This window comes from Triturus cristatus, chromosome 2_1 (genome assembly GCF_964204655.1).
Source record: "Triturus cristatus chromosome 2_1, aTriCri1.1, whole genome shotgun sequence".
NCBI classification, from domain to species: domain Eukaryota; kingdom Metazoa; phylum Chordata; class Amphibia; order Caudata; family Salamandridae; genus Triturus; species Triturus cristatus.
In genome coordinates, this window is record NC_140581.1 from 311,692,146 (window position 1) to 311,718,063 (window position 25,918).

The window sequence follows — 25,918 nt, forward strand, 5'->3', positions numbered from 1 at the left end:
TTCATTTCAGTTTTAAGATGAAATAGGTTCTCCCTCCATCAGTTGCAATCTGTGGCATTTATAAAAACAAACTAATATTTTAGAAGTTCAATTTGTCAATATCACCATTCCAGATGAGTACTCAAATTGAGCGTTCCCATAATGCATCCAATTAATTTAAAATATTTTTACATAAGTTTAAAAGTATAATTTAATATTTTAACGCAAAAAAAATATAATGTACAAATCGAAATAATTGAATTAATTTAGCATCCTCTATTATTTTCTGTCTGAGTACATTGCAGTACCTTTTAGTTCCAATGTGTGATGCTTGCCTTATTCCTGGGTGGGTAGATTTACTCCTGTTGTGACACCTTTAGGGCTGAGTAATTGTAGACGTAATTTGTGAATAGCAATGGTCTTATTCTTTTTTGCGTGTGTTTTTGAATTATCATACCCCTCCTTAAGCCCTTCCCAATTATTAGTAAGTATGCCCTATTTGCCAGTCCCTTTCCCTAGTCCCTCCCACCTTCACTCCTAAACTAAAATGCACACCACTGAAACCTGCACTAAAACTACGGACTAGCTAAGAGGCGAGAGTGAAGGTGTCTGACCGTAGGTTGGGGAGTAGCTTTTTGTAGCACATGAGTAGCACTTCTTTAGTGCTACTGCGCATACTAATAATGAAGTTAGTGAATAGGGTTCCCTTTATATAAATGCTCATTCTATGCATGGGAATACCTCTGTGCTTGCCTCATATTGTTGCTCATAAATGTTTCACTAAGATCTCATTGCCTCCATGTAAAGAAAACTCTAAAGAGACATAACATTCTTTGCGCATGCTATAGCATAAGCCCGCCCCACCCCACCCCCAGAGTTGTATATAAATATTTGAGAAAATTTGATTACGTTTTTTGATGTATGGAAAATATTCTTAAGAGTGTTAGGAAGAATTGGTGATGTGAATCATGTGAATACGTCATTCTAAGTCTTGAGAACATTGAAAACAAGGTGCTGTAACTAAATAAAACACAGGGGCACTTAAAAAAAAATCTAGGTAAGTGTACCAGACATGTTAAATGTTCTCCTGGAGGGAAGTGATTAGTTCTCTTCGTTTACTGTTGGTGATGTTTTCTGGTACAATACTTCAATGTAGAGTTCTCTTAAAGTACTGTTTGATTGTAAAAAAAAACAGTTTAGTTTGCTTGTTAAAAATGTGGTAGTTCGACTTGATCAAGCACTCACTATGAAAGAGCAGGATGGCAACAGCATAGGGAGTTGTTTTCATGTGTTGCACTTGTTACGGATAGTCTTCACTCTCCTTCCACTCTATACGAGGAAGACCTTAGTTCAATCATTGGTTATCAGTTGCCATGATTATTGCAATGCCTTATTAGCCTCCATCAATGAGACATTTATAAATAAACTGCAGGTGGTTCAGAACACCGCAGCATGTCTTATTACAAATAGGTCAGCTTCTTCTCCTCTTTTACGCACTCTTCATTGGATACCAATTCAAAAAAGAATTATTTTTTAAATGTACTGTCTGACACATAAGTTCCTAAGGTGCAAAGGCCCAAGCTATCTGCCTTTAAAGCTTTTTTAGGTCTCGCTAGAGCCAGCGCATGCGCTGCTCTGCGAGACATTTAGTAGGGGCTTTAAAAAGTGCTACCACAAGCTGCTTTGGCTGGCCTAGCGCTTGCGTTCACACGTGCGTGCACACGCGTAACCGCCAGCCTTCAGCGCCCTATCAGGCGCCATCTGTCTTTCCTCTCACTTGATTGCTTTCACGCTCCTCTGCCCCTCCCCAGCCGCGTCGCGCTGCTTTCACTTTCGCGCGCTGCCAATGCTTGTTGATCTTATCTTTGGCTTAAGGTATGAGACACGTGCCGTGTAATGGATGGGAAATATAGTTGTGCTGTTCATCATACCAAATGTTTATATTTTCGGTCGGAACCATAACGTCCCTTCAGCTGGAGTTATTTATAGGAGTTTCCGTATTTTTTTTTTCATACCAAACCTTTTTCTTGTCAGAGTGCCTAACAGTAATTTCCCTGTAACAAAGTGTTTCATTGATTTTTCCTAGATTCTGTAACAACATCTTTCTTTGTCCAGCCCATGTTCCCCTGAGAAATTACTGCATTTTGCTGTGTGCAGCAGGGTGTAGTTGCTGAGCATGACTGCAGTCATGCAAGGTGGGCAGGTAAAGCCTTTGCCCAGTAATTGCTTAGTTACATACCCCGCCCCTCTCCACTGACATCAGCATTGATTGAGCTGAAGGTTATGAATCAAAATCCTTGCAAGACAGACTCAGACTTCACTACTTCCAATGTCAGTAAACGGAAAACTTAGTAATAGCGTTTGTTATTCACAGTTCTTTGAAGTGGCAGAAATGCAGGTATTAAACGCTGCAGAAAAACAAAATGTCATCGCAATAGCACTACCTGTACACTTCCAGGTGCCAGGTTGAAACTTTAGTGAGAGAGCTCGGTGGGTGCATGTGGTTATTGCAAATATTCTTCTGCCCTCGCAAGTCACACTTTCCAGTCATGGAAATACTTCTGGTTGGGATTTGTTTGAATCCTTACAGGAATATTTTAATCCAGAATTCCTTGACCATTGATAAAATGATAAAATGAATCTCATTGCTCTGGGTAACAAAGCACACCTTTCAACATGGGGTATATTGAATATTATTGAATGGGCATGTTATGTTTCAAGAAGACAGGATGCAACACATATACCTATTTTAAACTGAGTCCGTCTTTGTTTTCCGTAATGTACTCCTGAGTCTTCCAGTAGCATGTGAGTACCAAGCTGTGGCCTCTTTGAATTTCGACCCCTACTTACTGACCTTCCACGCCCCGCAAATTATGAAGTAAACAGAATGAAAGGCTAACCTAAGGGCTATGAAGGTGGAATCAAGCAGACCAAATAGCCCCTGCAGCTCTCAATGCGGGCTACGCCCAGTGACAGTACCTTTCTCCCAGTAGGTCCCAGGTGTAAACCATTTTACTCCGCCTGCCTGGACTGTTCTAGTGACGTGCGTCTTGGCGTCCCTTGGAAGTGTAGTGACGTCTGCAGTGGGATCAGAATGCTGCGGCTTCAATTCTTCTGACATTTTTCTTCGTACATTTGTTATGTCTAATAAACACCTCAAGAGTGGCAGACCTGAGAAGTGGGTATTCAGCTCCCATCTGCTGCCAGTGTCCAGTGCGGTTAAATTCAATTAACAATGCATGGCTCACCAAACTTTTCTTGGAGGCAGTCCTTTTATGTCTACACGATGTCGTGGTCTCAGTGCAAAAAAGTATACGAACATGTGATGTAGGACAGAAAGTAGTGGGCGTGGGAAAAGTGATAACAAGGTGTGGGTGGGGTGGCTGTAAAGAGCAGTGATCCTGAGTAAATATTCACCAATGAATTAGCAATACCATAAAAATGATCAAGTGCCAGAATGCAAAGCTCCGTTAGCCAAAAATCCAGATCTGGATTAATGTGTCACACAAAGAATGGGGCCTTCTCTGTTGATTTTGCAGGAGAAATAGGCAGTCGCCATGTTTGAAATGGCGAGATCACATTCTTGAAGGTATCAAAGGTGCTTCACAGTAATGGGGAGGTGACAGAGAAGTTCTTTCAAGCCAAGACCTATGCATTAAAAATGCTAATGCTAATAGTCAAACATTTACACTATTCTGTAAGAAAGGTTCTTACATACAGTGCTTAATTTGTAAAACAAAATCGTCAGGGGCCATCGCAGCTTGCACCACACATTGCCCCTGCCATACTGCCAATTATAGTAAAAACACAGCTACTAACCCTCACACTCCTACAAGTGTGACAATTCAGACTATTCCAGGCCCCCACAGCTATATCAATGGCTTGGGAGGCAGGTATTAGTCATTGTTAATGTATATTGAATTAATAATTAACTGTTGTTGTGGACTTCTTTAAATTAGCCAGACGGGACATAAGCGCCGGTGTTGGCAATTAAGTTCCAGTGCCGAGCACTGGTAACCACCGGCTCAAATTAAGCACTGCTTACATACAAGCTAAAGTGCCCGCTACAGTGAGAGCTCTCAGGGTGCCTGGGTCCTATTATAAGAGCCCCTTGTAGATTTGCACCTCCTGTGATAATGTCTGCAGCAGAAGCAGAGTGTGTGTGAAAAGGAATCCACTGTTCTGGTTCTCCTCCTGCCAGCTGCTACTCTGGCTCCCTTCTCCAAGTGCCCTGGCACATTGGCCCCAAGGTTGTCCTGATTGGTTGATCTAAGCTGGGCTGACCAATAAAAATCCGCTGAGGTCCACCCCCTTCATTTGAATGAAGTTCATGGCACTCTTTTGATGGGCATCATGGTGCTCCCAATCTCTATTTCTGGCTGCGGCCCCTTCCTCCGCTGTGTCTTTTTCACGGATGTGCTCCACTTGAGCTTCTAGGCACCACGCCAGGTGGCAGCCTCCGATGCCCCTATGTGGGCAGGCCTTAGACATATCCATCAATGACAAGCATTGGCATGGCCAATAGGTCTCGCCTTTGGGACCTTATAAGTGTTTAGTTATCCAGCACAATATTCTTGGTGCAACAACATCAAGTGTTGCATGGCTAAACACTTAGAAGGTCCCAAAGGCGAGACCTATTGGCTATGCCAATGCTTGTCCTTATCTGCCAAGTAGAGCGTTAAGATCCAGTGACAAATCCCTGCTCACAGTCCCCCGGATAAGAAAGTCTCACTCAGGTGGAAAGTCCTTTTCCTACTTAGCCCCTTTTTATTGGAATAAGCTCCCATTTCAAAAACGTCAATATACTAATCATTTTAAATTGAGGACATTTCTCAAGACTGCTGTTTGCAGCTTAAGAATCTGACCTACCTGTTTATGTTCTGAGCTGCGCTGAGATACCCCTTCCGGGGTTTTTTGTGCCCATTACAAATTAAATAAACATAACGCTATATTGCCTGACTAATCGGGGTGTCATTTACCAAATGTAGCACAAGCACCATTTGTATACCAAGAGTTCCTCCTTTTCCTTTATTCATTATTGGATCTAGCAGATTTAAATGTGTCAGGCCTGTTTCTCAAATGTATACCTGTATATAATTACTTCAGATCACTTATGTGACACAAGAATTTTAGTCTTTGTGGCACACCCCATTCTTGCTATGCTTTAATAAACTTTCCTCAGTCTCGGCTTTCCCTGGGGTTATTTACCTTAGTGATTTGTTTGCAATCTGTTTACCTACTCCTTCTAAACTCATATCTTCCTTTATTGTAGTATTGTAATTCCAGCACTAGACTGCCTGACCTGCGTTTTACATGCACGCAGGACTGCTGATCATTATTCTAACTTGCTTGTTATATACAACAGATGGTAGAATTCAGATGCCAGACTTTTGGGAACGTAGGATGGCATTACTTTGGTATGCATCACTTCAGCTGTTCTTTCTGGACCAATCATCTGGCATCCAAGAACCATTGTCCTTCTTTGGAATCAAAACAGTCACTCAAATCTTATTCTTTCGTAACAATTACAAATAGGTATCAAAAGGTACATCCTTCCGGGATACTTTAGCCAGCCCTTAATCCTACAGCTGAACTCTGGCCATTTTTCTGGATCACTGATATTTACTTTTTCCTATTCAGTGTGCATTTAGTATGACATTAAACTCCTGTAAATTACTCGAACTCTCATGTAAATGTGTGACCTGGGAAGAATGTACAGAATCAAACTGACTTTGCATGTCACCCTCCTTTCCTGGGTTATTTCCAGTAAAGAGGTTAAAACATGATAGGATAAAACAAATTTATTCGGCAACGGTCTGTAAAATATTAATCTTTTGCAGAACCTTGATGTTGCACATGCAATTGGGTGATTTGGGGTTTTGTTGTTTAATTAGTGTACCAAGCAGTGTGTATCAAAACAGCAGCTGTTCCAGTCAGAAAAAAAATTCATAATTTATTGTAAACTAAAGTCGTTGCTCTCTCTTGATAACGATAATTGTACAAGATGCGTGTAAATTAAAAGTAAATTCCTATTAATAGTCTTCATGGTATATGGCAGTCACCTATCATTTGGTAGTATTCCATGAGCATTTTTAGAAACTGTACCTCTCCAGCCTAGCCTTTCAGACATTGAAAATGTGTGGAAAAGATTGACACATGGCAATTTCCAAATTGTATAATACATGATAAAGGGAGCCATCGGAAGGACACAATACAGATTGACAGAAACGTCATGTATTCGTAGATGGCTTGTTTCTCAGTGTGGCTTGTTCACTTCATTGCCACTTAATGATGTTTCATCCTACGTCTTCAATAGTCAATGGTAATTTAAATGTTTAGACCAATAACTTTGATGGACATAGACACTTGGCTGTGCGCAGCAAATGATTACTTGGGTGTTGTTCCCTTTAATCGTTTTATTATGATATTTCCAGTTGTAAAAAAAGGAAACAATATCTTATTGTACCATATCCAACGAGGCGACTGTAAACATTACATGAAATAAGTATGCAAACCCTATAACTTCTTCCCATTTAAAAGCATCACTTGAATGGGAGATAAAAACCAGTTAAAAGCCAGTTTTCTTTTAATATATAATCTATCTAGCAAGATGAGGTTGTTGGTATATATTTTTTTTTTTCTAGGTTTGGTGAAGCGCGACAGCTACCCCAGCAATGGGGCGTCCCGGCGCCAAGAGACAAGCTCACACCTGCTAGATGGGGGGGTGGCTAAGAACCCTAGAGAGCAGGAAAGAGGAGGGTCTTGATTGCTTTGCGAAAGGTTGGAAGGCAGTCTAACGAGCGAATACTTAGCGGGAGATCGTTCCAAAGTTTGGGACCGAGGACGCTAAAGGAGCGACCTCCAGTGCGGCAGAGTTTAGTTCTGGGTACTTCCAGAAGAAGTTGGTTAGAGGAGCGTAGTTCACGGCCAGGAACATAGGGTCGGGCCAAGTTTCGCAGCAGAGGGGGATTTCCCTGCTTGACAATTTTAAAGATCGTGATGAGAGCTTTAAATTTAACTCTGTGTTCCACGGGCAGCCAGTGGAGTTTGCGGATGGTGGCTCTGGCTGAGCATCTGCGTGGGAGACCGACCAGCGTTCTAGCCGCCGCGTTCTGGATTCGTTGGAACCTAGCCGTTTCAGCTTTGTTTGCTCCCAGGAGGAGAGCGTTAGCGTAGTCCAGGCGTGACAAGATGGTTGCCTGGATAATTAACTGGCGAGCCTTTGAGTCAAAGAGTCCGAGTATAGGCCTGAGGTTCCTTAGGAGACCTATGCAGGTGGCTGCCACCTTTTTAGTGTGTGACTGGAAGCTAAGGTTGGGATCCATCCAGACCCCCAGGTTTTTTTTACGCACTTTTTAGGGAGTGGGGTGGTACCAAGGGATGACGGCCACCAGTGCTCGTTCCATAGGCTGGTGTTTCGGCCAAGGAGGAGCACCTCGGTTTTCCCGGCATTAAGTTGGAGGTAGTTATCTGTCATCCATTGTGCTACCGCTGCTATGCCTTCTCTGAACTTGGATGCCGCGATGGACGGGCTCTCCGAGAGGGTGACGACCAGCTGGGTGTCGTCGGCGTATGAAACCAGTGTAAGCCCCCACTCTTTGGCTACTACCGCAAGCGGCTGGACATATAAGTTAAAGAGGGAGGGGCTCAGAGCTGAGCCCTGGGGGACTCCCTGAGTTATGGGATGGGATTTAGAGAGAAATGGGGGGGCTGACACCTTGAAGGATCTGTCCTTAAGAAAGGATTTGAACCATGCAAGGGCGAGGTCAGTCACGCCGGCCCTCTCCAGGCGTTTCAGAAGAATGTCGTGGGAAACCGTGTCAAAGGCTGCGCTGAGATCAAGAAGGATCAGCGCAGCACTTTGACCTGAGTCTAAAATCGTCCGGAGATGTTCGGTGGTGGCCAATAGGGCAGATTCAGTACTATGGCCCGCGCGAAAACCATTTTGGGATGGATCCAGGATACCGTGGTGGTCCACATGTTTCGAGAGGATGCCATTGACATGGGCTTCTGCTATTTTAGATATCCAGGGGAGGAGGGATATTGGTCGGAAGTTTTCCGGTTTGGAAGGGTCCAGGGTGGGTTTTTTGATAATCCGCGATACCCACGCTTGCTTCCAAGCTATGGGTACAGAAGCGGAGGTGAAGGAAGAGTTGAGGATATCCAGCATGGAGGGTAGAAAAAAGTCAAGCGAGTCCAGGAAGTGAGAGGGGCTCATAGGGTCAGCTGGGGAGCCAGACTTCACTTTCTTGCAGAGTTTGGTCAGGTCAGCAGCCGTGAGTGCAGGGATTTGGGTAAGAGGGGTGATGGTGGAAGCTCGTGTCTTAAGTTCTTCAGAGTGAGGAGGGTTCTGCAGAAAGGTCGCATACATTTTTTGGACCTTTTCAACAAAGTATGTAGCCAACTGCTCGCATTGTTCGTTGGATGAGATTTTGGGAGAGGGCGACCTAGGGTTTTGGAGCTCTTTGACTAATTTAAAGATCACTTTAGTAGGGTTCGGGTTGGAGCTGATTTTGTCAGCATAGAAGGTAGCGCGGGTAATGCTGATGGCTTTGTGATAGGTGACGCTGTGGATTGCTATAACTCAAGTGACGCTGTGGATTGCTATAACTCAAGATACATACATGGAAGATGATGAAGTAATTTAGTGAAGATTCCCTTTAGAAACATTTACCTTCTGTATTCTTCTCTATGTTCAGCACACCTGCACATATGCACTTTGTTAATTTAATTGCCCTTTCCCAGTTCCTCAATGGTGTTCTCATACCAACGTTTAAAAGCCCTAGTGACCATTCTGCCAGGGCCTAGTATGAATCAGGCAGGCTGAGCAAACTTGTAGGGTCCTCTCACCAAAGATTGAGTTAGTCACTTCATTTCACATAACACCTTTGCATCTATAATTCCAATGCTAATCCATTTAAAATGATCCTAAACAATAACAAAACACAACTGTTTCAATATCTGATTTATATGGTGCTGCTTGTACCTGGACAGTTGTAGTAGTGGTTTCTAGAAAGAAAGGACTGCAGTCCCCTAACTCTATCCACTCCTCTCACAGGTGAATGTTTCTTGTCTTTATTAACTATTTTCTATTTTTTTGCTTGTACTAGAACATGACCCCACTCTAAACCCGAGTGAGCGTCCTCTGCTATCAAACATAATCTGCCATAGGACATGTAGTGTCTCTTGCCCATTAACAGTGGCATCTTTTTTTCTCCTGTTTCCTATTTGTTGTTGGGCTTTTACAATTCACCACTCCAACAGATAACATTTCTCGATCTCCAGAGAATTCATTTTCCAGACTGAGTTAATTCCACGTATATATGTACACACTCCTGCAATAAGGACTTTTTAGCAAATGTCAGGGATTTGTTAAGTCTGTGTGTAATAGACTTGTGTTCACTCAATGCACTATGCCTAGGCCATTTAACATGCTTCGTTTTATAGTCCATTTCACATAATTAGTAATTAATCACCATGAAAGTTTGGATAAGTATACAAATTATCCCGGGTTTCCCTGGGGTGTGTGGAGAGGAAGAATGAATGAGGAAAATGAAATGGAAAAGAAAACTATTTTTTTATTGATATAATATAAAATGTATTTACAATAAAATATATGAACATAGCGTAAGATAATAACTATGTAATCTGGTAAAGCAATATGAGGAAAGCGGAGGAGAAAAGGAGAAAGAAAGAGAAAAGAGAATACAATTTTTGTTATCTCATAAATACTTATATAATTACTACTGTGTAATTAACAATAAAACAAAAGAAAAAGCAAAACGGCAAATCGATAACTTTGATAAGAAAAATAGGTATAAATAGACCAGCTATAACTCATGGAGGTTTAGAAACCTCTTCAACTCAAGGGTTATGAGCTTGTGATAAATTTGCAGATACATCAAGAAAATGAGTAATGGGTGACCATAGGATGTCTCTCTTGATTGCAAGTGAAATGGGATGAACATATGCTCTATCTCATCTATAGTTATAACAAACCCCATACCACCAAGCATGGGAGGAGATATTAGTATTATCTTTCCATGCCCGGGTAATCTGTTGAAAAGCAACTGCAATAAGTAGATCGATAATATGGAAATTGTGTGAGTGAAAGACCCAATCCTCAGATATACTACCTAGAAATATATTAACAAAGGAGAAGAGAATTTGTGTATGAAATATGATATTAATTTGTTTCCAGACTTGTTTCCAAAAATCTTGAACGTGAGAGCACATAAATAACGTATGTTTTAAATCTGCTGGAGTTGTATTACAAGACCAACAGGAGGGGAGAGGGTAGAGTTCATTTTATGTAATGAGACAGGGTAAGTAAAAGTCTGTTGTAAATATAAAATAAGTTTGAGTGGTATTAGCGGCTCTGGAAGATTTTCTAATTTTAATCCAAACCTTATTCCATGTAAAAATAGAACGGGAAGATTGGAGATCAGCTTCCCAGGCGAGTTCCACTTATGTTTTATCCCTAATAAGTGGAAAAGGTGTTAAAAGTATTTATACCTGTGATGCAGATGGTAAGAAGGGTAGAATTGACAGAACAGTTGGGGGTGAAGAGGAATGAGTTGATATGAGTGTCAAACGATTATAAACTGATTGAATTAGAGAAATTAAGGAGGTGTATTTAGGTGCATATTATGAGGGTAGAGAAAAACGTGTTTGGGCAAAAGTAAATGACATCCAAGTATCATCATGATAAAGATGATGGATCCAATGAAGACCTTTAAGAAACCAATCTTTCCAGAAAATAACCTTATTATTTATTTTAAAATCTTTATTGTACCATATTGAGGATTGCAGAAATGTATCTTTAGGGGAGAGGTGATTAGTAAGTAGAGAATTAAGTATTTTGCAAGATTTATTAAAAATAGGAAGAGAAAATGACAGAGGACGATGTGTAAAAGATAGAAATTCTTGAAAGGAGAAGGGTTGAAGGAAGGATTTCTCAATGGTAGTCCATAATGGTAGAGATGAAGCATCATCATCATCTAGGAGCATTAAAGAGGCTGTTTAAGAGAGAATGCAGTATGATAGGATTGAAAATATGGGAAGTTAACGCCTCCTAAATGTTTAGTTTGTTTAAGTTTATGTATGAGGTATTTTGTTATTCCATAACAATTTTGATAATGTAGAGTATATTATTTTAAAGTGAGAGTTAGCAATGTTTATAGGGGTGTTGGGAATATAAAAAAGAATTATAGGAACTAACATCATTTTTATGGTGTCAAGATGGCCCCACCATGATAAAAACAAAGGATTCCATTTGGATGTAGTAGACCTTAAAAGAAGTTGCAATTCTTTTAAAGTAGTTAAGATAGAATCCTTAATGGAAGATTTAAACCACAAACCTAGATATTTAATTTTATCAGAGTTCCATCTAAAACCAGAAGAGATATAATCTGCTGAAAAACACACCTTGTTCAAAGGAAGGATTTCACATTTATCAACATTTAATTTATAACCAGACACAGATGCAAACAACGCTACCTCCGTTAAGAATTTGGCAGAGACGATTGTGGTTGTGATAAAGAGTAAAATATCATCTGCATAAACCGATAATTTTAATTGGGTAGAACCATACTTTAAACCTGTAATTTGAGAATTTGAACGAATCCTTATCAAGAAAGGTTCATGGGCAAGTATAAAGCGAAGTGGTGAAAGAGGACAACCTTGTCGTACCCTTCGATGTAAAGGAAAAGTCAGTGAAATAAGACCATTTGATAGTATGGAGGAAACTGGAGAAGAGTATAATAAAGAAATATAATTTATAAAATTATGATCAAAGCCAAACCAGGACAAGGTAGAGAAAATAAAGGACCAAACAACTCTGTCAAAGGCTTTTTCAGCATCCAAAGAGATGGCAGCTAATGAACCTATTTACGATTTGGCTTGGTAAGGACATTAAAAAAGAGTCTAGTAATATCTGAATGATGCCTACCTTTAATGAAGCCACATTGTTCACGACCAATTAATAGAGGTAGAAAATTCTCTAGACAAAGAGCTAGAATTTCTGCAAAAATCTTGAGGTCTGTTAATTAAGGAAATGGGTCTATAATTTTTACATAGAGTATGATCTTTACCGTCTTTAGGTAGCAAGCATATTAAAGCATCCTGAAAAGATCCACTGGATTTTCCAGAAGAAATAAAGAAATGAAATAATTAGTATAATTTAGGAATAGGAATGCGAGAAAAATGGGAATAAAATTCAATTGTGAAACCGTCAGGTCCTAGGGCTTTACCACATTTAATAGTACGAATAGCATTAAAAATGTCCGACTCACAAATATCTATATCTAATATTGAAAAATCTAGGGCGGGCAGGAAGGTGGAGTAATAGAGGATAGAGCTCGAGATACGTCATCTTGTGGTACAGAGGACACAGGAGTATAAAGAGATTGAAAGAATTGAGTAAATTCTGATAAGATATCTTCATTTTTGTAAACCATGCCATTATTGGAATTGAGAATAGAGCTAATCTTAGTGCGCTCTTTTTTAATTTTAAGTTAGTTAGCCAAAGGTTTTCCGGCTTTATTTTGACCATGATACTAATTGGCTGAAGATTTGAGTAAAAATGAATTTGCATTATCTGTAGAGATTTTGTTGAATTCAAATTTAGCTCAAACAAGTTCATCTAAACATGTTTTAAAGGTAGAGTGAAAAAAAAATGTTGTAGCTGCTTAATTTGTGTCATAAGAGATCATTATTTAAATAGAGAAGATTTCTTTCAATGAGATACAAAAGAGATAATAAAGTCCCTTGAGGTCGCTTTAAAAGTATCCCAGATGACTTGTAGAGAAGTTGAAGGAGTCTCATTCTCAAGTAAGAAAGTAGTGGCAAACGCTTCAAATTTCTGGGTAAAATTAGCATCCAAAAGAAGAGTTATTAAATCTCCATCTTCTGGTACCTTGTGTGGGGAAAAAAGAGACCGAAGTTTAAAGTAACCGGTGTGTGATCAGAAATTCGTATAAAGCCAATGTCAGAATGTGTAATATGTTGTGTGAGTGCTTTTGAGGTAAACAGGTAATCTATACAAGATTTGGAGGAGTGTACTGGGGAAAAGAAAGTATATTCTAAAAGTGTGGGGTTGCATAATCGCCAAGCATCTACTAGTGAACGTTGTTGAATAGTGTATGTAAACTGGGAAAACATAGGAGAGGCATTAAATTTAGATTTAGAATTACGATCTATAATAGGATCCATAACCATATTACAATCACCACCCACTAATAAAAACTCATCTTTAAAGGACATCAATTTGGATAATATTGCAGGCCAAAAAGTGGCGTCTGGGGCAGGAGGTGCTTAAAGGTTAAAAAGAGTCATGGGTACATTGTTAAGTAATATTGAAACAGAGACCCATCTACCGATATTATCGGACTCTTGCGTAATAATCTGTAAGTCAAGACGTTTATGACATAAAATAACTACGCCATTACGATTTCCTGTGCCTGGAGAGGCAAAAACATTATCCACCCATTGTCTTTTAAGATTAGGAATTTCGTTATCTACAACACGAGTTTCCTGTAATAACGCTACATCACATTTTAAATTAGATAAAGGAGATAATACCCTTTGGCGTTTTATCGAAGAGCCTAAACCTTTAACATTCCATTAAACAACTTTTAGAGCCATCTCTAATAATCGAGATAATATAAGCATTGTATAACAATAATTAGAACAATTAAAAATTGACAATATTATAGAGGTAATAGTAATTAACAAAGAATATATTGAACCGTGCCAGCATTAATTAATGGCAAGAAAATAGAAATTAGTAGTTATGAAAAAGGAAGAGATAATAAAGGAAATTAGAAATATGAAGGAAGAGAAGAGAGAGGAGAAAAGAGGAAAGAAAAAGAAAAAGAAAGAGAAGGAAAGGGGAAAATTCATTATTGAAAAGTAAAATGAATCAGAAAGGAGATAAAGAAGATAGAACAAAAGAAGAAAGATAAATACATCAGGGAAGCAATATAAGCCATAAAATTTTAAAACACAATGACCAACTACAAATAACATGAAAAGGATGAGGGTGGTGAAGCCACATAAGGAAAATAGCACAACTAACCGGGCAACCCAGGGCGAGTCGGGGAGGGAGGGCATCATCCAGAACAGACCGGGGATGACAGAAATCATGTATGAAAAGTAACCGCACCTAATAGATAAAAGAGAAAAACACGACACGTAAGAAGCATATATAGGGGAATTTTAGAAAAATGTAGAACAACATCAGAAACAAACAATTAAAGTCCTTTGGAGAAAAAATATATTAAGCCATTGGCACTACACAATTAAGCAGAAGCGAGTCTGGATACTTCCATCCCTTCTTCTCAGCATTGGTCCAGGAATCTTTGTAGTAGAGCAGGATCTTCATAGTTCGTAGTTCTATTTTTATATGTGACTTTGAAAAGGCAAGGATGAAAAAAGGCCTAATCTAGCATTAAGAGAACGAAGAGCTGGTCTCATGTCTAGGAATTTCTTTCTACGATCTGCTGTTTCTTCGGTGTAATCTTCAGCAAAAAAGAGATTAGAACCTTGCCAAGTAATATGGCCCTTGCTTTTAGCAGCTTGTAAGACCTTCAATAAGTCTGTGTACTCCCAAAAATATATAATGAGTCCTCTAGGTTTGGACGAAGAGGTCGATATAGTTGAACTTCGACCCAAACGATGAGCCCTTTGAATGTTCAAAACAGGAGACCTAGAAATAGAGGATTTGTGGGAGTAATGACTTAAAGAAAGCAATAGGGTCTGAGCCTTCCAAGCCTTCTGCGAGACCATGTATATATAGATTATTGCGTCGATTGCAGTTCTCAAGATTCTCCACTTTTTTTTTGAGGGATAGAATATCAGATTTCATGAAAGGGTCCTGGTTCACCACAACCTGGACAGATACCACTTGTTGCTCCATCTGCATGACCCTATTTTCCATAGTAGACCATTTGTCATCTAAGGATTGAAGACGCCTATTCGTTTCTTCCATGTAAGGTCGAAGAGCGCGTATTTCCTCGAGAAGAACATCCATAGCATTTGGCATAGGAGACTCAGCAGGCGAAGGAGGATCTTTTTTAACTTGCTTGCCAGAAGATAACGAAGATGAAGTAGACAACTTCAGAGCAAGATTTTTGGTGGAAAGTGGGTTACCAGAAGGTGTTACAAAAGTTCCCATGAGAGGGAGTGATGCGTTACCCTCAGAATTCTCCATATTTGTTGAGAGAACTGAATAAGGGTTGTGGTCTGCCAAAGATGAAAATATTAAAGGAGAACCAACAACGCAACGCGTGGATTTCGTTCTCCCCTAAAACTCCAGATAATAATGGAACACTGAGTAAAAGCACAGCAACAGTCGTCAAAGAGCCACAATGATGGATGTAAATTAGTGAGGAAAAAGCGCCTTCTATATCCAGTTAATGTTTTCCAAGTACTTCAGTATTATAGTCCTTGCTCTATCAAGCATCACTGTGGCGTATCTCCAGTATCACTTTAATTTCAGCCATATAGAGATATGGACGTTATGAAACCATAGCAGAATTATTCCAGACTCAGCAGGTCAGATAAGAGAAGCAATGTTCAAAGACTGGTTGAATACATCAAATGTAGCGAGTTTAAAAAAGAAAACTCGGTTGGAGTGGGAACTTTTCACTTGAATAGGATTTCTCGCTGCTATGCGGTGAAACAGGGTGGCATGGCGCAAGTTCTGTAAAGTAAAATGAGCCGGCCATATTTTATGATAAAGAAAGCTCACCAGAGCTAGAAAATGGCATAAAACGGTTTCGGAATCCTTCACCTCCCGGAAACGAAGCGCAGCTACAAGGGAAGGGTCCGCTGGAGAAACCCATACCTTTTCCGAGCCGCCGTGGAGTTCCCTCAATCCGCGGCCATCTTCAATTGGCGTCCAGCCACGCCCCCTGAAAACTATTTTTAACAGTTGAAGAAACACTTTTTTACATTTCCTGGCCCCATGCAGCTGTACTCTGCCCAGTGTGTAGACGATGCACACGAAGCGTTAGAAAGTTGGGAGCTTTTTAACATTTTTCTTCGTAAATGTGTATATTACCAGTAAAGTTAAGTGAATTAGGAAGAAAGGTGTAAATTATCACCATGCATGAACGTGTTACAATTAACACGTTTACACAAAATTACTAAATGCATGAAAATAATTTGAAATTAAACAGACTTGGCTGCTTCGCTAATAGACTTTCAGAAATTTAAATTTTCCTTTGTTGATCTTGGCACCCATTATAAAAATTAATTTTCCCAAGGTATGAATCTTCTTTAAATGTATGTGAAGTGGTGTGAAGCAGTAATCTCAATTTTTAAGGGGTATGTATGCTGGACCTACAAGCGCCCGTGGTCCCCTTGTTTCATGATAGAGAGTGGTGTGAAGCAGGGCAAACATCTTATGTTTAAATGACAGACGTAAACAACAAATGTATAGCAATTGCTCGTGGCTGTGTTGTGCCCATTAAATACAATATCTTAACATCGAAAATAACACGCCCCTGTTGTGAAATATCTTGGCGTCTGTGCTACATAACCTATTTCCAAAGCACAATTGGATTAGGAAAATGCAGGTGTTACGCAAATTGTGGTTTTGGAGTTTAAATCAGCAAACAACATTTATATACTAATGACATTCAATAGCCCTTTAATCTATTTTGCCTTTCTTTCAGATGAAATTTCCAGATTCACACTAGATTTGCATTCTGTATATAGTTTGTGTTGTATGTTAGGCTTACAGATTTGATTGACCCTTCAGTGGAACATGAAAAGATGTACACAAGATTTATTTCCCTGGAGCGAAAAGTAAATTAAGAAGCTTGGGGAGGTGACTCTCCCCTGCTTGTCTAAGACCGAAATGGTGCCAGGAAGACTGGAAATAGCTTCTGAGGGGATCACAGTGAAAGTCCACTTGAAAGGTCACAACATATTGCTGTTGTTCTTTGGTACATTTTGTTCTGCAAGCATGTTAAGTATTCTGAGAAATGCGCGCCTTCCTCTAAGTGGTCTAAAAGAGAAAAATAAATTAAAATACTTACTTACCTTGCTGCCTGACCACCGCCTCGCGTCATCCGCTTCTTTTCCTGCTTGAAGCAGGAAGCACCCCCCGGCTCCCCTAAGCCAATAACAGCGCTTTAATGCAGCGTTGTGATTGGCCTGAGCATCCTGGTTCGATGCTCAGACAGGCAGTGGGAGCCTGTGCATGTTCCTCACCAGGCTATGTATTTCAGCCTGGTGAGGAACATGCAAAGTTTGGCTGGGCCAAGACAGCTGGCCAAACCGTTATGCGCACTTAAGTGCCCACCACTCTTCCCCTTGCTAGCTGTGACACAGCCAAGCCCTGCCCCATAAACCTGCCTGACAACAGAAAAATAATGATGATAATGTAGTGTTATTATCATTTTGTTTTTCCTTTTCCACTGCTCAAAATGCAGTGGGGCGCTGCTCCTCCGCTGATATTAAACTGGGCTGCTGGAAGTTATAATATAATTCATAGTGAGGGTGGTAGGGGTACCAGGAGGCTTACAATTGAAGAATGTTCTATGTAACCTGCAAACTCACTCAAACAAAGTTTATATCTCCAACTTGGTGATTACATTTTTCAGTCTGCGGGTACGTGCCTTTTTTTGGGTTGATCCACTTTCAATTATTATGAACTGAAAAAACAAACAAGTGGTGCCGAAAACAAGTGATGTCAAGCACCTTTCTATGAACAATATGACCAGTCGCATTGTTAGAAGAGCATATTGTTTCCACAATTCTGATTGGCCAGCTTTCAAACCATATAAATAGGTTTCTCTGCAAGGACTAATTAGATTGGCTGGTGGCATCCAATCAGAAAAGCTGCGGGTTTCCACACCTCCGTGGATCATACTTTGAGGTCCAGGGGGTGCCTACAGCTTTCTGTGCTTGGGTACAAACCCATAGCCCTCTTGAGCATCAGATTTTGAAATCTTTTTAGGTCTCGCCTGAGACAGCGCTTTAGCGCTGCTCTGGCGAGACTTATAGTAAGCGAGTTTTGGAAGTGCAAACAGTGGCTTTTCAGGCCTCCAAATACAGTGCATGTGCGTCGGCCGGGCGCGCGCACCATTTGGAGGCCTGAAAGCACTCGTTTGCTTTCACTTTCGCGGGCCGCACGGCCGCTTTAATGTGATCGCGATTACTTTTCTCTCTGTTCACTCTTGTTTCTTTCACTATTAGATTTGTCCTTTATATCTTTCTTCTTTTTATTCACTTTAGCTTCATGTTCATGCTTCATCCTTTCCCTTACCCTCTTTCATTTCAACCATCCTTTTCACAGTTACCCCCTTTTCTCTACAAATATATTTCTCCATCTCTTGCTCTCTCCTTTTCCCCATGTTTATCTTCGCTCTCTCTGTCTTGCTTGCTGTATTTGTCTTGATTAGAATGTTTGAGCCACACCATTATGAAGTTTTCTTTGAAAACAAAAGCGTCCCATAGAAACTCCTCTAAGTGTGTTTGGCCCTGTGACAACCTACTCCCCCTTCCTTCTCCCTCTTTGCAGCTGCTAGAATGGGGGTTTGTGACGCCTCTGCCCTCTGGGATGGCCAGAAGCAGCCCCTGCGTTCTACAAAGCCACAAACTGCAGCAGCCAGCCCCATATAAAACCAGCTAGTTGTTTACGGGCCACAGTGCGCCCTCTTCTCTGCCCCCGCCCCACACCCCTCCTCCCCCATTCCCTACGTGTTTATTAACCACATGTGCCTTGAAGCTGTGAAGATAGTTCTTCTTCTTTACTATAGAGTTTCTAAGTTTAATGAACTGGCCACATCCCCCCTCAATGCCTGTGCAGTGAATCTGGAAGCCTGAATATCACAAAAGTGCCTGCCAATCAGGCCGTCGAGTGATGGATAAATGCCTCTCTCCTGAGTGCCTTCCATTTCCGGCCACCACACATCCGCACACGCCCTCCATAATTCATCGAGAGCCCCATTCATATCGGCGCGAGACTTCATTTCAAAGCGGGCACTTCACTCCCAGCTCCGGCGGCTTAATCAAAGCACATCTGTTAATGAATTCCCCCTCCTACCGCCCCCTGGAGCCCTGGGCAGGCCCAAGACTGTCCACCTTCCCCCAGCTGTTACTTTATTGAACCTCTTCTGTTCATTTCACAAACACTCTCTACCGTGTTTATTTAGTGTATTAATTCGGATGTTTATATAGCGCGTTGAAGTCCCATAGGGTGAGAGTATACACTTGCAGCAACATAAAATGTGACTAGAACACATATTTAAAGAAATAGGCCTGAAAGCACTCGTTTGCTTTCACTTTCGCGGCCCGCACGGCCGCTTTGATGTGATCGCGATTACATTCACACACGCACATACCCTACCACGGTCAGTGAGTTTAGCAGAGTGCACTTCAACCAGCTTGCTACTGCATTTGCTCTTGCAGTTTTAAACAAGCATTTGCAATGCAATAGGTCTCGCAGTTCCACGAGTTAAAGCTATTGGCATTGTAAATGACAATGCCAATAGGCATTGTTATTTGCAATGTCAATAGCTCAAACTCGCGTAAATGCGAGACCTAATGCATTGCAAATGCTTGTTTATATTTATTCATCAGGTAACCTAGATAAGGACAATATCGCAGATTTCATATTTGGGCATAATTTTTCATCCAACCGTAGCTGCACAACATCTGACCATTATTATGTGCAAAAGTGAGCGTGCAAAAGTGCTAGTCAAAGTAAACCTTTTAAATACGTGAGTACAGATTTGAGCTCATGAGTGCAAATTTAAAAAATGCTCTTGCTGTTGTGTAAACTCTGGTGGCCTGGGTTGGCTTAGACACTATTGCTATTAGAGAGAGGTGATGACAAAAGCATGATTGGCATGTTTTGAAGGCTGGGTATACATTGTTGAGAAAAAATTCAGAGATTGATTGCTGCAATTAATGTATTATCTCAGTTCGCAAATGATGAACAAAAAATACATAGGCATAAGGTGCATGGAGCCCTTTCGAAGTGCGTGGGGGCATGCTTGAGAGGGAGCTCTGCAGTGTTGCCTACTTTGTAATAATACAATAATATATGCACCACTCACACCTGAGGAGATCAGGTCGAAGCCGCTTTGGGGGGGTTTCAGTCTATCTGGTATCAGCTACAAAGTGCGAATGGCAAACACAGCTTTAAAGCAGACACACACTGGCTTCCTTTAACAAAACACTTCTCAGTCAGTTAGTGATGCATCCATGTGTTATATGCCAATATGAGATTTACAGTAATGGGGAAAGGAAATCAGACCCTGGAGAAGCAGAACACCGAGCTGGACATCACTATTTGGTTCCATATAATATATAAACGAGCACAGAGGCAGCCCACTTAATATTACGTCATATGTGGAATACACAAAAGGGCATCTAGCAGGCTAGGAATGTATGGATGGCTTGGAATGAGCCTGGGTGAAGACATGAGGGTCCATTATTTGTTTACTGAACCTTTCTACTAGGCACATAAAAACAAAAGTAGATTAAATTATAGTGGTCCTCAAAGGATATGTTCGAGGTCTGAAAAACAGCTGAATAACCGGATTAGAAGGAAGAGAGCTGGACATATTGGTAATAATCAGTACAAACGAAAAGCAGTTGAGCTAAGGACAAACTGGGAGAACAAATAAAAAACTAGTACAGTGATAACAACATGGTAGGAAATAGTGCTGTTGTCTAGCTGTCAATCAAAAGAAAAGGAATGGTAAATTCACTGTAGGTTTGGGTAAAATATGGATTGTTGTAAAAATACTTTAACCTATCTGTCAACCACGAATCCCTTTTATGGGAAACTCCTGCCATATATGAACATTTAATATTTTATACAGCAATAAACCAAGTAATGGCACAATTAGTATAGTGAAGTGGCTGAGACTAGAACAGGCCTCACCACTGATCTCCCTGTTTAATTGTCTGTGGTACCTAAAGGATAGAGGAGGTCAAAGGAAAGCGGTATTTGGCTTTGTTTAAGGACTTTGGCAGGACTGTGACTTGCAGTGTTTCTTCAATAGTGGTGGAATGTAAGGAAAAGTAACATAAATGTTGGTGACATGTTTTTAAAAAGAGGCTGGCAGGCTCCACAGAAACTCGGTTTCACCATATGATATTGTGTCAGATAACTACTATAGTTTTGACTATATGGCATCAGATCTAGAAATTCGGCGATTGATAGCTGTGGTCTATACGACTGTTGCTACATTTCTACGGTAACAACTCGTAGTCATGTAGCGTAGCCTCCGTGTGGGTCTAAGAGCTGCGAACGAGCCCTGGTCCACCAACATCCTAGGATTAATCTTTACTTTATTCCCTCCAGGAGACCCTACACATAGATGAATACTCTGTAGTCCTGAACAGCATCGTGATAGTCGAGGGAAGTTTTCTTTTATCGGGTATCACATTTAGAATGGTCTAAATGGGTCACAATTAGCCGTGTAATGGGGAGGAATTTTGAAAAAGTAAGAATTCATGAAATAGACAAAAGTGGATCTTAGCAGTGAGTATGACCCATGGTCTAAGCAAGGTCTCTGGAATTCGAAAATGCTCATTTGGGCTTGGCGGCATTTGTAAGCTATGAAGTTCCATGCTTAAACGTAGTACAGGTAGTCAAGGAAAACCCCAGTGCCCTTCACTATTCTGAATCCGGATACCAGGAGATGGCAATGGCCCTGAATATTTACATATTCCTGTTGACTGAGAAGGTTGAAAAATACCTTCCATACTGTGTACTGTACCGTTCAATCATGTTTGTGCTGTACTTTACCTCCTGCCTGACTAGTTATTTTAATGTCCCCTTGCCATGCTCTGTCAGCACTTCTGGGTAATGTATATGGATTTTTTCTACACGTACGAGTTAATAATTTACTTGATTGCATAGCTCTAAATGTATGTACCAGAGCTTCGTATTGACTGCTGTGGTTTCTGCACATCTAGGGCCTTTTGGTGAAATTAGAACGCGCAAATTTTTCGTGTGGACCACACTGCCTCAGTTAGTGTATTAAGTTTCAGTCGGGATTGTCTAAAAAGGATGGTGAGGAAGGTAAATATCTATTTTATTTTTTCTTGCACAACATACATTGCATACAAGGCCTATTGCTCAGAAGACAAGAGTGATAGGAATAGTTAGGCGGAAGGAATAGTTTGCACAGTAATTCATTTGTGCGGGTGGTGGGCACAGCACTAAATTCTGAGGTCAGAGCATTTTTTCAATATTAGACTTTGACCAAGAGCAAGAGAAAGAAATGCAGAAAGGGGAAAAGGAACAAGAGTCAGACAGTCAACAATAACAGAGGGAGAAAGCAGGCATTAAAGAACACACAAGATTGAAATAGATATGGAGAGGAAATGTAGGGTGGTGGAAGAAAGTGGCATGAGGTATGACAAATAGTAGGTAGCTTTTGTGTTCGGAAAGCCTGGCCCTGAGTAATGCCTGTGGAGGGCGCCTGTTTTTTTCTTTAACAAAATAAATAAAAATGTTGCCCTGTGTTTACAGTTATTGCAACTTGTAGGATACTTTGCAAGCTTGATTGTTAAACCACACATGGTAATCTGTATAAGCACAAAAAAGTGCCATTATATTTTAGGATATCGAAATAAACATATGTAAACTACTGGTGATCAGGAGTAAGGTGGTTTTGCAGATCTGTTTGTGCCTCTCAGCCTAGTAATAACTGGCATAGCTAATAGGTCTGTTGTTAGCGGCCAGCCTTTTAGCTTTGTCAATGCTTCTTTTTGTTTTGTCATGGTATTTGTAAAACTCTATTGTTTGAGGAGATGCAGGGCTTTCACTAACATGAAAAGCAAAAATAATTTTTCAATCTCAAAAGGTACACATAGCCACAGTGTTCCCTTGCACCAAAGGGAACTATTTTGTGTGCGGATGCGCTCGTTGTGAAAGAGCCTATTGCTGTTTTTCACAGTGAAATTAGCCAACGGGTGAAGTGGGCTGAAATACTGTTGTGGTGGGTGAAAATGAAACGTGAATGATACAACAGATCAACGGATGAAGAGGGCTGGCTGAAAGCCCCTAGAACTAAAAATATTATGCATAGAATTTAAGTAAACTCAAAAGGTATTGGCTAACCCAGAACTCAAAATGGGTTCCAGAATGCAGAACCTTGGTTGGATTGTATCTGGGATTCAGTTGTGAAGCAGCAGGGTGTGCTTTCATTCAGGACTTCAGTGTATTGGTAGAATTGTGTGTGAGTACCATGAAATAGAGCAGCCTGCTGCAGGGGGGGCTCGAGGTGCATTACTTAGCTTGGAGAGTTCCAGTTCAAGACTGATGTGCATTAACAGAGCTGTAAGCCAGCTTCAGTAATGAAGTAAATGGGGTCAGTGCAGGGCAAGCTCGATAAAGACTCAGATGCATCGATGAAGCTGTTGATGACTGTGAATAGCATTGTGTGTGTGTGTGTGTGTGTGTGTGTGTGTGTGTAAACTAGGAATAGAACAGGATACAGCAGGGCTGGCTTGAGGTGCATCAGTGGAGCTGTTGGTGACTGTGAATAGCATTGTGTGTGTGTGTGTGTGTCAACTAGGAATAGAACAGGATACAGCAGGGCTGGCTTGAGGTGCATCAGTGGAGCTGTTTGTGAATTCTTAGACAAGATTAACAGTCCTGCTGCAGGACTGGATTTGGGGACATCAACAGAGCTGTTTGTTGGTGCGTGTACTGGGGTACAAGAGGGTACTGCAGGTCAAGAGTGTGGTGTATAAACAGACCTATGTGTGATTCCCTGGACTGGAATAACAGAGGAAGTGCTGTGGGCGAGTGAATAGGCCTGGCAAGGGTCCCAGTCTGTACAGCTGTGTAGGGAGATGCAGGGTACAGGGCAGGCGCAGAGCCCCGGGAGAGGCTCCCACACATTGCTTGTGAAACTCTCACTCCGAAAGAAGTTGAACTGAGGTTGAGCTTCTAATTACGAAAAATTGGACTGTGCGCCCAGGGGCCTGGTGCGCAACTGCCGACTTCATAAACACTTATATTAATAACTGCATAAAAAACAAGCACTTCGCAAAATATCATTCGGGAACTACCCTGCAAAGCCGTACTCCAAAATAGTAAAAATTGACAGAAACCACTTCAAATCAAATCAAATCAAAACGAGCTTTATTCGATTTAGGATAAAATCATAAAAGCACATAATACAAACATTTTTTAAGATAAAACAGGGTCAACAACATAAGCTTATTCGATCATACATTCAAGATAAAATATCATTAAAAAGAGATTCAGATCATAATAATTCGGGAACAGATTAAGAACATGAGGATTGCATAGATTTTCTAAATTTAATTACTAATTTTAAGAAACTTGAAACTGCATGAATAAGGGAATCATCTTCTAATAGCAGTAATTTCATGTATGCTAATTTACAGGTACGAATCCCCCATGCCCTCAGAACGGGTAACAGAAGAGCTCTACGCGGGACTTTGTAAAATACACAAAAAAAGACACAATGTATGTCCGATTGTCTGGAGATATCATCACATGGGCACAAAGGAATTTCAGTGGACCAGTCATTACAGAGGGGAAAAGTAACTAAGTGAAAAAACATGCCTAATCTGAGGCGAGTCAGCAATGTGCGTGCGTATGGGCTTAATTCTGAGCTAAGATAATATTGGAGACCCTCGCACTGAGTAATTTCCTGAAACCGGAGTACAGTAGGTTTCATTTTCTCCTTGTCCCATCTTTCCATTACCCGGTGGTCAAGAGCCAACTTTTTCAAGGCGGCTCTCGATAGCCCATCCAAACTGGGCGGGTTATCAAAGAATTCTGGGTGTCCTATCTTTACACAAAGATTTTTCACGTAGGAGAGCCACCTAATATTGGCCATTCCGTTCATTGTGAGACAGTCGGTAATTACTTCCCTATTTAAGGTTGTCTCCTCTGTCACCCAGACCTTATGCCACAGTAAAAGAGGGGAGATGTTAACAATGTCACTAATGTAGGGAAGGCCTACTTCTATATGGGTCATGTAAGTTGATGAAAATTTGGAGACTCCTAGTAAGTGGCAGATAAACTGATTCTCACAGCTTTGTAGCGTCTGCACATTTTCTATCCCCCAGAGCCCTGCCCCATAGGTGGCTGAGGAGACAACTTTGGCCTTATAGATTTTGTATTAGTTCCATAGCGGGCTTCCCCCCAATTTTTGCAGAAAAATTGTTCAGGGCTCACGCAGAACGTAAAAAGGCTAATTTCCTTGTTGCTATTGCCGGCTTCCAGCTCCCCCTCCTATCAAAAGTCACACCTAAATAACAAAATTTCTCAGTGGTTTCAATTTTTTGGGCGTCCAGATAAATAGAACAAGGTGCACTTCTAAGGCCCCTGCCACAGACCATGTTGTAAGATTTAGAAGTGTTCACCTTTAATTCCCTATCCCTCATAAAGGAGGTAAATTGAACCACCGCCCGCTGTAGACCTATCCTAGTACGCGACATAATTGCCGCGTCGTCAGCATAGAGTAATAGGGGCACTGAGGTACCCTTTATGGCGGGGTAGTCATATTGAAAATTACTTGGGTGTTCTCCAATAGAGTTAATGTAAATGGTAAACAACAGGGGAGCCAATATGCACCCCTGTTTGACCCCCCGCGAGATAGGGAATTTATCTGAGCATTCCCCCAGACGTCCGAATCTGACCCTTGCCCCTGCGTCCCTGTAAAGTTCACGAATAAACGTGATGATTTGGGAATCAAGCCCAAAGAAGAGAGTGTGTTCCAGAGGAATTCATGATTCACACAATCGAACGCTGAGCTGAGGTCAATGAAGGAAATATATAACTTTTCGCTCTTCGCTTGAGTGTACTTTGCAATAATTAAGGCCAGGTTCAAGCACTGCTCAACCGTTCCCTTGCCCGTCCTAAAACCATATTGTAATTTAGAGCTGGCCTGATTTTCTGTCTCCCAGCTCTGGATCCGGTTTA

The 25,918-nt window shown here is 40.9% G+C and overlaps 1 protein-coding gene across 8 annotated transcripts in view; it reads left to right on the forward strand.

The window, feature by feature from the left end:
• The window catches only part of GHR (growth hormone receptor), a 985,620-nt gene that overhangs the window by 376,850 nt on the left and 582,852 nt on the right, over nt 1–25,918 (forward strand). For 3 of the 8 annotated variants that reach the window (XM_085631195.1, XM_085631201.1, XM_085631202.1), the window contains exon 3: nt 21,925–22,030. The exons of the other annotated variants lie outside the window; for them this stretch is intronic. The gene's annotated coding sequence lies outside the window, so the exon portion shown is untranslated. The remainder of the gene's footprint in view (nt 1–21,924; nt 22,031–25,918) is intronic. 8 annotated transcript variants of the gene reach the window in all.